Genomic DNA, 10,484 nt, shown 5'->3' with positions numbered 1-10,484 from the left:
GGACTACTGAGAACTCAAGAACAATGGCAATGGGTTTCTGATCCTACTGCACGTACTGTCTTTGTGGGAGCCTAGGCAGTTTGGACGCTCACCTTACTAGACCTGGATGGAGGTGGGTGGTCCTTGGACTTCCCACAGGGCAGGGAACCCTGATTGCTCTTTGGGCTGACGAGGGAGGGGGACTTGGTTGGGGGAGGGGGAGGGGGAGGGAAATGGCAGGTGGTGGCGGGAAGGACTGAAGTAAGTCTGAGTTAGGCTAAAATTACTCTGGAAAGCTATCGTTTACGTATCATAAGTTCTTCTTCATATATGTACTTTCCCATAATGTGCCATTGCTGTTTTCATTGTTGCTCAAAAAAAAAAAGTCCACAAATCTACATTGTGGCCTCTAATGCTTTTTGGTAAATAAAGAACCATATTTTATTAATAGCCATCAGCCTTGATCCTGAAGCAGGCAGGAAGAGCCCTTGTGAAGTCATCACCATGAGCATAAGTGGGTTCCGTATTCTTGTTGCCTGTAAGAACACCTCAGAAATAAATATGTGGCAATATAACCACTGGACCAACCTGAAGTAGGTTTGACCAGTTCTCATATCTGAGGTACCAAAGAAGTGCCAAGCCCACCCAAAGAATTGTATCCTGGAAGCAAGTCAAGGCTTCTGTCCATGGAGAAAGTAAGAAAAATTCTCAAAGCCGAAGCTGTGCCATGATTAAGGGCACGTCCTTTGCAGTGGTGATTTTAAGTATAGCAATATGAACAAGATAATGGGTAAACTGTTTCCAGTGGAGCCTTACTTCCAGAAGGCATTTGGGAGGGAGCCCCAAACATTGTCTTAAGCTACTCAAAGTGGATTTTAAATTTGAAAGCAAAAAAGAAAACTATTTCCAATAACTAACAGTATCAGTAAAAATCTAGGCAATTATCAAAATGTCAGTGTAGATGTTCAGATTTTGTTCATTAAAAAAAAAGCACATTTCATTGGACAGAAAAATCCAAATAACGTTGTGAGAACAAAACTGTCAAATTAGAGAAAATTAAATGCCCTGGTTTCAAGGAAAACCGATCACAATTCTTACTGTGTTGAAGAGATTTATGCCAACTCGACACAACTAAGGTCATCTGGAAGAAAGGAACATCAGCTAAGAAGGTCCTCCATAAAATTGGGCTGTAAGCAAGGCTGTAGGACATTTTCTTAATCAGTGATTAATGTAGGAGGGCCCAGTGTATTGTGAGTGGTGCTATTCCTGGGTTCTATAAGAAAGCTGGTTGAGCAGGCAAATGGGGACAAACCAGTAAGCAGCTCACCTCCACAGCCTCTGTCTGCATCAGCTCCTGCCTTCCTGCTTCTGTCCCGCCTCCCTTCAATGATGAACAGTGCTGTGGAAGTGTTCGCCAAATAAATTTTTTCCTCCAAGGTTGCTCTAGTCACAGTGATTCATTACAGTAGAAACCTTAACTGGGACACTTATGTAAAGAAAATTCTTCGTTTATTTGTCATTGTATATCTAGGGTAACATAGAATCAGCTTCTCTATGTAAGTCTAGAAATATATATATATATATATATATATATATATATATATATATCCACCAAGTTTACTTCTACTGTATTTTAAGTCACTGGCAAATTTTTCTGTGCTAATACCTGCTACCAGGAGAGAACACACTTGGGCAAGAGTGCACAGTTGGACTCCACTCAGTATTTTCTTCAGGTAATAAATAATTTATCTCTTAAAAATTATCTTTTCTTTCAAAGATCTTTAAAATATATATATTATATTCCTCTTGTCAAATGTTTTTCAGTCATTAATTGTGCCCTTTTTAAATTTTCACATTGCTAGACTCTGTTACTCAGTTTGTAAGTTGTAAGCACAGAAAACAAATATTCTTTGCAAATTATGTCAAGAACTTTTGTCTCAAAACTCAGTTGGGTTGATCTAAAGAGTTCACTGAAACAGTTGGCCTAAATTGTAGCTCACATACCAGTTAGGGATGGAAACTGTGTATACTGGATTCTGGCTGATTTACGGAAGAGAAATGACTAATTCTATACCTCATACTTCCCATCTTCCCCCTAGGAATAATGTCTCCCCATTTTTGTAGACAGTTTCTATCACTTCTCCTTTATAATACACTCTTGACTTCCTGATCTCCCAAAACCTTTGAGTAAATTTACTATCAAGCAAACTAGCCAAATCTGCTACAACAAGACATTGGGGAAGTCATCTAGAAGTGAAAGAAGCTGTGGTAACGATGAAGTTCACTGAGAGAGAGAGACATGATTCCCACAAAAATACCTAGCTTCCTAGGTCAACTGAACTGTGCTTAAATGGGTCCTGTAACTCTAAAACCAAATCAAGTTGTAGACAATCAGATATTAGTAAAATAATATTAAGAATTGCATTAAAATTATGTAAACTCTGCTACTAATAATTTAAAATAAATGTTTCCTTTTGACTAGTGCTCATGCAAGTATTGAGAAAGTATTAAACATAAAATAAGTTAAGATAAATAGCTAAATTTTCCAGAAACAATTTGACTCTGAGTGTTAGCTTAAACCTTTTTAACAAACATATTTATGGGAGAAATTTTATATCAGCATATAAACCTATAATTTGGGTTAAGAATATGCAAAAAATATGTTTCAGAATGTGAAATCACCATCTATCTATTAACATAATCTCCTAAATTGAGAAAGGAAACTGTCCTTTCTGATTTTAAAAAAATTAAAGGGTAAAAATTTTGAGTGGAAATATAGAGGTCACTAATATATTATTACTTTTCATCCTAATGATATCATAAATAAATATTTTTGATGTTGACTCAAGAACGCAAGAAAAAGCTGAAAGCAACTCAGCAAGGCAGTTTCTTTTTGTAAAAAGTGTGTAGCATTACTCATATTAGATTAGCAAGCATACTGAGACAAAAACTTCACTTTGCTTTTTTTCTAACACAGGCAGTAATTATCTTTTCCCCATTTGGCAGTGGTCCAACCTCACAGTCTTTGAAGGTTGTTTAGTCTTAATATTCAAAAGGAAATAAAGAAAGGGGTAGGGGTCCGCTGCTCTAAGCCATCAAGACCCAGGAATTCATCAGGATCTTTCCCTAAACAAAACTTTACAAGGTGGGGAAGATGAATTGATTCTGTAGTTTTACAGACACGAAAGGTCTATCCAATGCCCATATAATATCACCCAAAATAGAGAGGGAAATCTAAACTTTCTTATAATACATTTTTCCTATCAAAGGTAGCTAGCTGACCGAGAACAAAAATTCCATATGAATATGAAAATATTGTTGCCATAAAAATATTTTGAGAACATTTACAGCAGAGTTGAAAGTAAGCATCTTTACCAATCACAAAGAAGTCACCAAAAGAATATTAGCCATTATTCTGAAAAACCTTTCTAGGAAGTTATTGCATTACTTCCTGTGTAATTTAAATTACTTTTCAACTTTAATTTTGCAATGACATTCCAAAAGACGTAATTATATTACTTAACTGGATTGTGTCAAGACTATTCCATTATCAAAGTATTCCAAGAATATTTGATTTCCATAATAATGGTTTTTCCTTAAGCTTTAATTATGATATGAAACCAATCCCAGAATATATTGTTGCAATGATTTACTGTTGTTAAACCTGGACATGTAAGAAGAAAGACCTAGTCCACAACTGCCTGATTAAAACAAGCTTTAATTTTTCTGGTGCATCTGGGACTGGCCAGTGTGGTGTCACACCCTAAGTCAGAGAGTAGTATTGGTTGTGAGAAAGACACAGTTTGTATAGCTCAGGGGTAAGGGGTTTCCAAATGGGGGATTTGGTGGGCAAAATAGGCAGGGTTATAGGAGTATAACATAAGCATGACACGTTAGTTATTATGACCTCCTGAAACAAAGGCATGATCGCAAGGTGGTCATAACAACAGGTAGTCGTATCAAAGTAGCCACAACAACCATTTAGAAACAGAGGTAGGGTTTCAAGATGGTTATTAACTTTCCGAAATAAAGACATTATTGCCATTCCTGGAAGGGGTAGTACAGAACCATCTGTAGTTAAAATTACAGGTTGGGCAAATCCAATCTTTGTGAAACATAGGTTTAATCATAAAGAGGGATGAACTTAGTTTGTCTTTACTATAAGAAGGCTTTTAACATGGAAATAGTTGCAGGCTGGTTCTTCACAATTAGTAACTGAATATTTTGGGAGTAAGTATATTTAAATTCATCAAAATGAATGTCGGACCTCAATGATGTGGGATGAGAACTTCAAAAGTCAGTGAGTGAGTCAAAGCTCTACAGAAGGTTCCCAAAAAAAAGTGCTTGGCTTTGTTTCTTTCCCAGATGCTTTATGTACAAACAGTCAGCTAAAAAAGCTGTCACTTGGGAAGTTTGACAGTGAGCAGCAAAGGAAATGTTAGGCTGAAACCTCTACCCAGTCTGAACTCATGAAGTTTTTACAAGCATTTTAGAAAAAGAAAATAAGAAAGATACAGGGGTAAGAAAATGTAAAGATTGTTGTTGGTTGCTTTTTATTCATTTGGCTTTTTAAACTCTTTTGGAGGAGCCTGCAACCAGTTCCCAAATTAATCACACAGAGACTTATTCTTTTTTTAGAATGCCCAGCTTTCGCTTGGCTTGTTGCTAGCCAACTTTCCTTATCTTAAATTATCCCATCTATCTTTTGCCTTTGACTTTTTATCTTTCTCTATTTCTATATACCTTTCTCTACTTTTTTACCTCATGGCTTGCTATTTAGCTGGGTCGCTTGCCCCTGAAATCTCCCTTTCCTTGTTTTCTTGTTCCTTCTCTTTTTTTTGCTCCCAGATTTCTCCTATTTATTCTGTTTCCTGCCAGCCCCACCTATCCTTTCTCCTGCTGTGCTATTGGCCATTCAGCTCTTTATTAGACCATAGGGTATTTTAGGGAGGCAAACAATCACAGTTTCAGTGAGTTTAACAAATGCAACCTAAAAGAATGCAACACGGCCAGACCAAAAATTAAAGATGGTACACACCTTTAATCCCAGCACTTGGTAAGCAGAGGCAGGTGGATTTCAGTGAGTTAGAGGTCAACCTGGTCTACAAAGTGAGTTCCAGGAAAGGCAGAACTACAAAGAGAAACCCTATTTTAAATCCCCCCAAAACAATGCAGTATGTCATTCCATCATTAAAACAAATGTTCCACAGCATAAACAAATGTAATACACCTTAAAATAATAGTCTACAACAAAGGATAATTTGTAAAAAGAGCAAGCTAAAGCACAGGTTTGTTGTAGTTATGAATAAAATCTTTAGTTATTCTTTGAGAATTTTCTGCAAAAATTTACTTCTATTTTTAAAAATGTTGCTTTATAACAGGTATTTTTTAAATATAACCTTGCCCATTTAAGGTGAATGTACTTTTAAATCTTTCTTGCTAAAAGATAAATGTCATGAAAATATAATATTTCATTTTTAAATAAATATTTTGTGATAAAAATTTAAAGTGTTTTAACAAGTAAGTTCTTATTTTATCTTCATTATATAAAATTTCTAATATCTAAGTACTATATCATTTTCTGTGACTCCATTATTTGTTTTTATAGACAAGGCACTGAATATTTAGGCATTTTACTCTGTGGTAAATAGGCCATAATTAAATATTTAAATAAAGATGAATTTCAAGATGTATATGGATTTACTATGACAGAGTTGACTGGTAAGAAAATAAGAAATACATTAGGTCCGAGCAACGTTGATCTAGTTGACTAAAGAACATTTGTAAAAGAGTTATGTCCTACCCTAGTTCCATTTCCATTGCTGGGAGAAAATAAAAACAAACGCACTTGAAGATCAACTTTAAGGTAGAAAAGATTTACTGTAGTGTAGCACACCGCGCTCATCTGCACTCTATGCACTATCATACAGTTCGTGAACCAGGCAAGGGGCTGGACATTGAAACACAAAAAGACACACAGACAGAGAGAGACACTGGTCATCCTTGAAACAGGAATGCCCCCCTATTGTGTACCAGAGCCGCTTACACAGTGATCCTTAACTGATAGCCACGCCCCAGCCAAACGCACCAGAAACCACTCCCCTGCCATCAGGAACTCCTGAGGGTCTTGTGCTCAGAGGAGCTGCAGGCTGTCTCAGAGCAGAGGAAAACAAGTTGTTTACAAGAAATTCAGGATCTGAGGAGTTCACAGCTCCCAACACTGTAGCTCACAATTTAGGGGAGTTACAGAAGCAGGCATTTGAGATAGCTGGTCATGTTACATACAGTCAGGAAAGCAGAGAAGTAAATGACTACTCAGTGGCTTGATGCTATTTGTTATCTCTATCTGAGTCTAGGATCGTACATAGGGGATGGTACTGCCCATAGTAGGATGGGTCTTCCCAGCTCAAATAGCCCAATAAAGGGGTGGGGGAGGAAATCTTTCATTGACATGACCTGATTTAAGCAGTCCATCCCCACAAGTAGCTCTAGGTCAGTGGTTCTCAACCTGGGGATCGAACTACCTTTGACAGGGATTGCCTACGACCATCAGAAAACACTTATTTCTGTTGATCTCAGGAACTGAGACCTCCATCCATCTCCAGGGTTTACCCACATGCAGATATACTCAGATACGAGTACCCAGTGTGATGGCTTCATGGTATCCACCCTGTCACATACACCTATACTTTTTTTAGGGTAAGAATGCATACACAATACTAAACAAATATAGGCGTATGTGACAGGGTTGGAGCCATAATGTGATTATGCAGACCAGCCATACAAGTATAGAGAGCAGCTACTGTGTTGAAAGCAGCAATAGTGGATATAAATAACACTTCATAATTTTAATTACTGGGTAAATATAATGTCATATGCTGCAATATCATAAACTGCTGCAAAAATATCTACACAGTGGAAAATTAATCTGGATGCTGATTGGTCTTTTTATATTCAACTGTGTGCAGTTGGGACAAATACTTCCTCCTTTTGACAGTAACAGCTATGCAAAAAAACACAACAGAGAATAATAAATCCATGGGAAATTTCAATGAACTGTGTTGGTTGAACTATGCCATGTATCATCTTTTGTATTATTCAAGCTATTGTTATATATTATTTTCATTAGCAAACCATCCCGTGACAATGAAACCTTACACCATTAGTGGGGATTTACTGTTGCCAGGGGCCAAAGACATCGTTGGAGAGTGCTCGAGACAAATTCGTTACTTATTTGAAGTTTCCTTATATAACAACACTGTCCACAAAAGGATAGATGGCAAGTGTGCCGACGTTCTTAATCAGGAAATCCTGGAAGGAATTAAATCTGCTCCACTTCCAATATTTAATGTCCAGTTGCAACTATCATAGTTACTTTAAGTGAAGTATATTAATAATGTCGACTTTAAAGATGAGTTTCTTTTTTGCAAGTATCTTGAAACAACTACTGCACGTGGTGTATTAGACCCAGTTGGTTCATTTCTGAAGGAGCATATCTCTTAGGAAAAGGGTTGAGGTCTTTATAAAGATGGTGCTCCTGCTATGCTAGGATGTCAATCTTATTTCAACATGGCTTGGTTTTGATTTTTTTTTTTTTCTTTTTGAGACAGGTTTTTTTTCCGTAGTTTTGGAGCCTGTCCTGGAACTAGGATTTCAGTGTTTTGTATTGAATGAGTCACCAAAAGTCATCGGAATTCATTGCATAATTCATTGGCCAATATTAGAAACAAAAATGCTGCCACAAGAGTCACATTAATAAATGAAAAGCATCATAAATTCTGTTAATTTTATGAAGGTGAGCAATCTAAATAGTCATCTGTTTTCAAAACTATGCAATGAGTTAGATGCGCCAAACAAAGCTCTGCTATTTCATTTTGGAGTCAAATGGTTGTATACAGGAAACGTTTTAAAACATGTTTTGAGGGCGCTGGCTGCAGCCTGACAGAGACGCCAGGGAGGCAAGATGGCAGCTGCCGACGGGGACGATTCACTCTACCCCATTGCGGTGCTCATAGATGAACTCCGCAATGAAGACGTTCAGCTTCGCCTCAATAGTATCAAGAAACTCTCCACCATCGCCTTGGCCCTTGGGGTTGAACGGACCAGAAGTGAGCTCCTGCCCTTCCTTACAGACACTATCTATGATGAAGATGAAGTCCTCTTGGCCTTGGCTGAACAACTGGGAACCTTCACCACTTTGGTGGGAGGACCTGAGTATGTGCACTGCCTGCTGCCACCCCTTGAGTCACAGTGGAGAAGACAGTAGTACGAGACAAGGCGGTAGACTCCTTACGGGCCATCTCACACGAGCATTCACCTTCCGACCTAGAGGCTCATTTTGTGCCTCTCATGAAGCGGCTGGCGGGTGGAGACTGGTTCACCTCCCGCACCTCGGCCTGCGCCTCTTCTCGGTCTGCTACCCCTGAGTATCCAGTGCTGTGAAGGCAGAACTTCGACAGTACTTCTGGAACCTGTGCTCAGACGACACCCCCGTGGTGCGGCGGGCTGCAGCCTCCAAGCTGGGGGAGTTTGCCAAGGTCCTGGAACTAGACAATGTCAAGAGTGAGATCATTCCCATGTTCTCTAACCTGGCCTCTGACGAGCAGGACTCGGTGCGGTTGCTGGCAGTGGAGGCATGTGTGAACATTGCCCAGCTCCTACCCCAGGAGGACCTGGAGGCCTTAGTGATGCCCACCTTGCGCCAGGCTGCTGAAGATAAGTCCTGGCGTGTCCGCTACATGGTGGCTGACAAGTTCACAGAGCTCCAGAAAGCAGTGGGGCCTGAGTTCACCAAAACAGATCTAGAACCTGCCTTCCAGAACCTGATGAAGGACTGTGAGGCCGAGGTGAGGGCCGTAGCCTCCCACAAGGTCAAAGAGTTCTGTGAGAATCTCTCAGCTGACTGTCGGGAGAATGTGATCATGACCCAGATCTTGCCCTGCGTCAAGGAGCTCGGTTCAGATGCCAACCAACAGGTCAAATCAGCACTGGCTTCAGTTATCATGGGCCTCTCTCCCATTCTCGGCAAAGACAACACCATCGAACAGCTCTTGCCACTCTTCTTGGCTCAGCTCAAGGATGAGTGTCCCGAGGTGCGGCTGAACATCATCTCCAACCTGGACTGCGTGAATGAGGTGATTGGTATCCGGCGACTCTCTCAGTCCCTGCTGCCTGGCATTGTGGAGCTGGCTGAGGATGCCAAGTGGCGCCTGCGGCTGGCCATCATTGAGTACATGCCTCTGCTGGCTGGACAGCTGGGTGTGGAATTTTTTGATGAGAAACTCAACTCTTTGTGTATGGCCTGGCTGGTGGATCATGTCTACGCCGTCCGTGAGGCTGCCACCAGCAACCTCAAGAAGCTAGTGGAGAAGTTTGGGAAGGAGTGGGCCCATGCCACTATCATCCCCAAGGTCTTAGCCATGTCTGGAGACCCTAACTTCCTGCACCGCATGACCACACTCTTCTGAATCAGTGTGCTGTCTGAGGTCTGTGGGCAGGATATCACCACCAAGCACATGTTGCCCACAGGGCTTCGTATGGCTGGGGACCCAGTTGCCCATGCCCGCTTCAATGTGGCCAAATCACTACAGAAGATAGGACCCATTCTTGACAACAGCACACTGCAGAGTGAAGTCAAGCCCATCCTGGAAAAGCTGACGCAGGACCAGGATGTAGATGTCAAGTACTTTGCCCAGGAGGCGCTGACTGTCCTGTCTCTTGCCTGATGCTGGAAGAAGAACCATTGCCGGCCTCTGGTGTCCGCCCTCCAACCTCCACCAAGTACCTCCCTTAGGGAGGTAGGTGGAGGCCAATGACTGTCACTCCCCGTGCATGGTCTGACCCCAGGCCCCTCCCCCAGCACAGTTCCTCCTCTCTGTAGCCTGGGAAGACTTCTGTCCACCTCCCAAGGGGCTGGGACAGTGCAAGTTCGGGCAGGGCAGCAGCCTGAAAGGAAAAGCTGGCTGTTCCTGCCCATAGTGGGAGAGATGGAGCATCCTAGGTCACTGGCTCCTGATGCTGTAATAGGGACCCCTCACCTATCTACTCACCACCTCCCCTTCTCCAACCCCTGAACCATGTGTTTTTGTGTGTGTCAACTGTGCCATTTTTATTTTATTCCTTTCCCCACTCTTCTCACAGAGAAATAAATGTGTAGAAATAAAAAAAAAATAAAACATGTTTTGAACTTTATGATAAACTCAAAACTTTTTTGTTGTTGTTGTTTTCAATCATTTTGGTTGTTTTTTTTATTATTATTTTATTACAGAGTTTCTCTGTGTAGTCCTGGGCTGTCTTGGAACTCCCTCAGCAGACCAGGTTGACTTTGAACTCAAAGATTGGAGACCAAATGCCTTCATCTCCTGAGTACTAAGACTAGCATTTTTGTTGTTGTTTTGTTTTGTTTTTAATCAGAAAGTAAAACCACAGTTTGAATCATTTTTCAGTGGTAAACGTGAAGTGAAGCAGGAAATAACTTACTTGGTTGCCATCTTTGCCATCTTAAA

At 40.6% G+C, this 10,484-nt stretch overlaps 1 pseudogene; it reads left to right on the top strand.

The window, feature by feature from the left end:
- Positions 1-7,908: 7,908 nt before the first annotated feature.
- LOC121458973 lies at positions 7,909-10,149 on the top strand (annotated as a pseudogene).
- Positions 10,150-10,484: the final 335 nt, after the last annotated feature.

Source organism: Microtus oregoni, unplaced genomic scaffold (assembly GCF_018167655.1).
Source record: "Microtus oregoni isolate MIOR12 unplaced genomic scaffold, Mior012 000018F_ref0000195, whole genome shotgun sequence".
NCBI lineage: Eukaryota > Metazoa > Chordata > Mammalia > Rodentia > Cricetidae > Microtus > Microtus oregoni.
This window is presented reverse-complemented; position numbering and strand designations above follow the sequence as displayed.